This window comes from Dasypus novemcinctus, chromosome 5, assembly GCF_030445035.2.
Source record: "Dasypus novemcinctus isolate mDasNov1 chromosome 5, mDasNov1.1.hap2, whole genome shotgun sequence".
Lineage (NCBI taxonomy): Eukaryota > Metazoa > Chordata > Mammalia > Cingulata > Dasypodidae > Dasypus > Dasypus novemcinctus.
Window position 1 is genome coordinate 14,233,121 of NC_080677.1, and position 6,573 is coordinate 14,239,693.

Genomic DNA, 6,573 nt, shown 5'->3' on the forward strand with positions numbered 1-6,573 from the left:
TCTAAGCCCCCTCTTGACATAGATGTGGAGTGGACACAACCATTCCAAGGTCCACAGGATGGAGGAATAGAGTATGGATTAGAGTGGACTTACTGATATTCTATCCATGAACTATTGTGGTTAGTAATCGAAGAAAATGTGGCATTGGTGTGGAGAAAGTGGCCATGGTGGCTGCTGTGTGTGGGGAATGGGAGGAAGAGATGAGATGTGGAGGCATTTTCGGGACTTGGAGTTGTCCTGGGTGGTGCTGCAGGGACAGCCACCAGACACTGTGTGTCCTGCCATGGCCCACTGGGTGGACTGGGGGAGAGTGTGGGCTATGGTGTAGACCACGAGGCGCAGCGGTGCTCAGAGATGCACTCACCAAATGCAATGAATGTCTCACGATGTTGGAGGAGATTGCCGCTATGGGGGGAGGATTGGGGTGAGGGGGTTGGGGGGTATATGGGGACCTCATATTTTTTGAATGTAATATTAAAAAAATAAAGACAAAAAAAAAAAAAGACAATGCAACTAAGCGACTAAATGACTACAACCAAAAGGATTCATCTCAGCATCAAACATACCTTGGCCTTAAAAAAAAAAAGTGCTCATTATGAAAGAGCCAATCCTATGTTCCTTGTCACAGGTTCAGAATGTCAAAGAAACAATTTTTTGTCTAAAACCGCATCATTCTAATTAAGTCATTTTAAATCTCTATTCCCTTTTTTGTTTTAAGGTATATAGCTTCCAACAGGCATCTTTGGCATAAATTTGTTTTAGAAAGTCTCAACATAAGAGTTAAATTTTCATTCATTATTTAACATGCCAATTCCCTTTATTTTTATTTATACTGAAATATTGCACTGATCTTTGGTTTCATAAAACCAGGCTTCACATTATAATTTAAGTTTCCTCTGTCAAATATAGTGATGTAATAAATGCACATTGCCTGACTGTGTCACTTGCATGCATACACATTAGATTAAGAGAAACGAACATTCAAACTTTCATCTATCCAGAAAAGGTATCTTTCTTTCCTGCAGCATTCTAATTCATATTTAAGTCCCGCAATTTCTCACTTGATAAACCAAAGTTCCCTTAAAAAAAAACTAGTATTTTTGTTTAGGTCTGAATGAAGCAGCTTAACACACAGTAATACTGATAAACATCTTACACCATTAGCTAACATGGACATGAAGGCAGTGAACAGCTACAGTGTGTGAAATGCCACAAGAAGTCATCAACAAGGGAGGAGAGTTATGTCAGTCCAATTTCTTCAAGAACACTACGTGGGGTTTCAGCTTCCTCCTGCAGGAGATCTGCCTGCTCAATTGCCTTGAGGACATTTTTCTTGGATGTTTCCTGAACTTCCCCTCCCAAAAGAAACTCATCCAAAATAAAATAAGCTTTCTCAAAATTAAAGATGATATCAAGTTCACACACACTGCCAAAATACTTGTCAAGTAATTCCACGTAACAATGAATTATTTCCAGCGTAATTAGTTCATTGTCCTGATCCTCAATAGCACAGCAAAAATACAGACTAGCATATCTTTTGTAAACAATCTTCAGATCTCGCCACTCAAGAAACCTGCACATTTTAGGTTTACGTGCTAAAACAGTCTGAACAAGTTCCCTGGTAATCTTTTTCTTCTCTTTGTCTGACAGTGGAAAATACCATTTCTGCTGTCGAAGCTTTCCCTGACGACTAAAAAGGAACATAAACTGCATCGTGGCTGCGAGCCGCAAGCGCAGCGGAGCTTGGTCGGCAACTGCGGCAGCGGCGAAGGGGAAACCCCTTTCTCCGAGGTGTAAAGGAGCAGCGTTTTAGCGCGGGGAGGGGACCGCCCGGAGAAGGGCAGGCTTAGGCGGCCGACTTCTTCCTTTCCAATTTGAATGTCTTTTATATCTGGTTCTTGCCTCAGTGCTTGAGCAAGTACTTCTAAGACAATGTTAAATAGAAAGGGAGAGAGTGGGCATTCTTGTCTTGTTCCTGATCTTAGAGGGAAGGATTTTAGGATTTCACCATTCTAAAAGATGTTGGCTATGGGTTTTTCATATATACTCTTTATCATGTTCAGAAAATTTCCTTGTATTCCAGTCTTTTGGAGTCTTTTTATCAAGAAAGTGTGCTGTATTTTGTCAAATGCTTTTCCTGCATCTATAGATATAATCATGTGATTTTTTCCTTCAATCTGTTTATATGGTGTATTACATTGATTTTCTTATGTTGAACCATCCTTGCATACCCAGAACGAATCCCACTTGGTCATGTTATATAATTCGTGTAATGTGTTGTTGAATGTGGTTAGCAAGTATTTTGTTGAGGATTTTTGCATCTAGGTTCATTACAGAAATTGGTCTGTAATTTTCCTTTCTTGTGTCTATGTTTGGCTTTGGTACTACGGTACTGTTGGCATCATAGAATGAGTTCGGTAATGTTCCTTCTGTTTTGATTTTTTGGAAGAGTTTCAGCAGGATTGGTGTTAGTTCTTTCTGGAATGTTTTGTAGAATTCACCTGTGAAGCCATCTGGCCCTGGGATCTTCTTAGTTGGGAGGTTTTAATGACTGATTCTATCTCTTTACTTGTGATTGGTTTGTTGAGATCATCAGTTTCTTGATTAGTCAATACAGGCTGCTTATGTGTTTCTAAGAATTTGTCCATTTCCTCTGAATTGTCTTTTTTGTTGGAATATAGTTTTTTCCAAGTATCCTCTTATGATAGTCTTTATTTCTGTGCAGTCAGTGGTGATATCTCCTTTCTCATTTCTTGTTTTGTGTATTTGCCTCTTCTCTCTTTTTTTCATTGTTAGTCTAGCTAAGTGTTTGTCAATTTTATTGATCTTCTCAAAGAACCAGCTCTTGGTCTTGTTTATCTTTTCAAGTGCTTTCTTATTTTCTATTTCATTTAGTTCTGCTTTTATTTTTGTTATTTCTTTCTTTCTTCTTCCTGTGGGGTTACTTTGTTGTTTTTTTACTAATTCCTCCAAATGTACAGTTAGTTCTTCAATTTTGACTTTTTCTTCTTTCTTGATGTATGAATTTATGGCTATAAATTTCCCTCTCAGTACTACTTTTGCTGCATCCCATAAGTTTTGGTATGTTGTGTTATCATTATCATTAGTTTCAAGGTAGTTACTAATTTCTTTTGCGATTTCCTCTTTGACCCAGTTTTTTTTAAGAGTGTGCAGTCTAATTTCCATATCTTGGCGTGAAATCTGGGCCTCTGGTCCTTGCAGATTTCCAGTTTCACTCCACTGTGGTCAGAGATATTATTTTGTATGATTTTGATCTTTCTGAATTCATTGAACCTTTCTTTGTTGCCTAGCATATGGTCTATCTTGGAGAATGATCCGTGTGCACTTGAGAAAAATGTACATCCTGATGTATTCGGGTGTAATGATCTGTATATGTCTATTAGATCCAGCTCCTCTAATATATTGTTCAAATATTTCATTTCTTTAGTGATTCTCTTTTGAGATGTTCTGTCCAGAGTTGAGAGTGGTGTATTAAAATCTGCCAGTATAATTGTAGAGGCATCTATTCTTTGACTTAGTTTTTCCAGTGTTTGCCTCACGTATTTGGAGGCGCCCTTGTTAGGAGCATAAAAATTTATGATTGTTCATTCTTCTTGATTGTCCCTTTCACTAATATGTAGTATCCTCCTTTATCTCTCATGATTGTTTCACAATTATAGTCTATTTTGTCTGATATTAATATAGCTACTCCTGCCTTTTTTTTGTTATTGTTTGCTCATAAGATTATTTTCCAACCTTTCACTTTCAGCCTCCTTGAATCCCTGGGTCTAAGATGTGTTTCTTGTAGACAGCATATAGATGGGTCATATTTCCTTATCCAATGTCCCAGTCTGAATCTTTTGATAGGTGAGTTTAATCCATTGACATTGAGTGTTATTACTTTCAAGGAATTATTTTTGTTAGCCATATTTTTATTGGGCTTGTGTTTGCCATATTTTGTTTGTTTTTTTGCTTCTCTTTTTCTCTTTTTTGTTGCTCTTACACTCTCCTCCAACTCTGTCTCTACTGTTTTTTCCTTTCTTCCTGAGGAACTCCCTTTAGAATTTCTTGAAGGGGAGGTTTCTTGTTGGCATACTCTTTCAATTTCTGTTTATCTGTGAATATTTTGAACTCTCCATTATTTTTGAGTGCTATTTTAGCTGGGTAGAGTATTCTTGGTTGGAAGCTTTTTTCTTTTAGTACCTTGACTATATCATACCACTGCCTTCTTACCTCCATGGTTTCAGATGAGAAATCAGCACTTAATCTTATGGAGCCTCCCTTGTATGTGATGGTTTTCTTTTTTCTTGCTGCTTTTGGAATTTTCTCTTTGTCTTGAGCATTGGACGATTTGACAAGTATATGTCTTGGGGTGCACCTGTTGGGGTTTATGATGTTTGGGGTGCATTGTGCTTCCTGGATATGTACATCCGTGTCTCTCAGTATATTTGGGAAGTTTCCAGCCATTATTTCCTGCAACACCCCTTCTGTCCCCTTTCCCTTCTCTTCTCCTTCTGGGATGCCTATAATATGTATGTTTTTGCATTTTGCATTGTCATTCATGTCCCTAAGTATCAGCTGGATTTTTTCTATCTTTTTATCTATCAATTCTACTATCTGTTTTATTTTTGATGTACTGTCTTCCAGGTCGCTAATTCTCTCCTCTGCCTCTTCTAATCTGCTGCCATTTGCTGCAAGTGTATTTTTGATTTCTTGAACTGTGGTGTTCATTCCCATCATATCTGTTATCTTTTTGCGTATGTCTGCAATTTCCTCTCCACACGTTTTCTTCGTATTGTTAATCTCTTCCTTTACTTCATTAAGTTGGTCTCTAATATATGTTTTGAGATCTTTAATTACTTGTCCGATGTTCTGCTCCCCTTCCTGGTTTTTAGTTTGTTCATTGGTTTGGGCCATGTTTTCCTGATTATTGGTTTGGTTTGTAGATTTTTGTTGCTGTCTGGTCATCATTTTATCTTGATGGGGTTAGTGAGTTCCTTAGCTTCTTTGTCTAGTCTTGGGGATTAATTACTTGTTGTTCTTGTGTAAGTGTTGTCTTCACTTTGTCACTTTTTTTCTTCTTACTCTAATTTCTTGTTGCTGACTAAGTTCACTTTGAAGGAAAATATTATGGCCTGGGAAAGGAAATTGTGTAAGTAAAGAAAATGTGTAAAGTAGTATTGGTAATAAATGTTAACAGAGCAACAATGTGAGACCTGGGGAAATGGATATTAGACTCATGTAAGTTGTGTAGAGTTATAAGAGTAAGTAGAATACCTATAATGAGATTGTCAACTGAATATGCAGAGGAATATCGTATTAATGAAAAAGCCAGTGTTTTCATGAGAGAGGGAAAGAGAAAAGAAAGAATAATATCAAGAGTGGATAAAAGACAGAAAACAGAACAAAGGCATTAGAAATTAAAAGTTAGACAATATGGAGACCAAAGAAAGGAAGGTGGAATGTAAGAGAGACAGTAGATGATGGAGGATAGCAAGATGTGGGGGAAAGGGGATAGAGTAGGTGGCCAAAATCACTTCACACAGAAATGAGGAAATGGAGGATGAGGAAACACAGCAAATGTGAGGTGTTCCATTTAGCACTTATTGCATAAATAAAATAAAATAAAATAAGAAGAAAAAGAGAGAAAAGAAAATAAAGAAGTAAAAAAGGAGGGTGGGCAAAGAAAAGGGAGGGAAACAAGCAAGAAAAAGAAAAGAAGAAAAAAAAAGCCTAAATAAACAAAAAAGGACCTTGGGGGATACAATGGGAGAAAAGACCAGGAGATAATGCAATATTAGCACCAAGGCAATAAAAAAAAATGAAAAAGAGAAAAAGAGGGGAAAAAAAATACAAATGCTGAGGGCTAGTCAGATGGACCTCAGGGCTGGTGGATTCAGGGATGGTAAGTCTGTGATATTGCAGACTCAAGAGGTGTGAGTCTCTGGAATGTGTGCCACCAAGGTTTAGGGGACACAGACCTGGGAACCATGCATCTGGTTGACAGGGAGCCTGGGAGCACCGCAGCACAACACAGCCTTCAGCGATCTCTGCAGCTGGGCACCAGATCTAGGGGGAGGGCTCACACCCGTAAACTCTGACCTCTGTGTCAGAAACCCAAAATTCCACCTCCCACAAGAGTCTCTTCTGTCATTGTCTCACCAAATTGACTTCAGGTCACTTCCCACCCTGCAAGCCCCTGAAACAGCCTGCTGGTGGTGCCACTGTACTACTAACAATTCAGAGACTCCACAGCTAGACCTCCAGCTGTAGGGGGAGGGGCTCTAGCTGGAAGCTCTGATCTCTGTGTCAGAAACCCAAAATTCCATGTCTCCCAAGAATCTCCTCCATCACTGTCTCACCAAGTCGACTTACAGACACCTCCCGCCCTGCAAGCCCCTGAAACAGCCTGCTGGGTGTGCCACTGGACTATAAACTATTCAGGGACCCCCACAGATGGGCTGCCAGCCCTAGGAGGAGGGGCTCTAGCTGGAAGCTCTGATCTCCATGTCAGAAATCCAAAATTCCACGTCTCGCAACATCTCCTCCATCACTGTCCCACCAAATCAACTT

The 6,573-nt window shown here is 39.0% G+C and overlaps 1 pseudogene; it reads right to left on the reverse strand.

Moving 5' to 3' along the window:
- Window positions 1-899: 899 nt before the first annotated feature.
- LOC131278603 (AP-1 complex subunit sigma-2 pseudogene) lies at window positions 900-1,713 on the reverse strand (annotated as a pseudogene).
- Window positions 1,714-6,573: the final 4,860 nt, after the last annotated feature.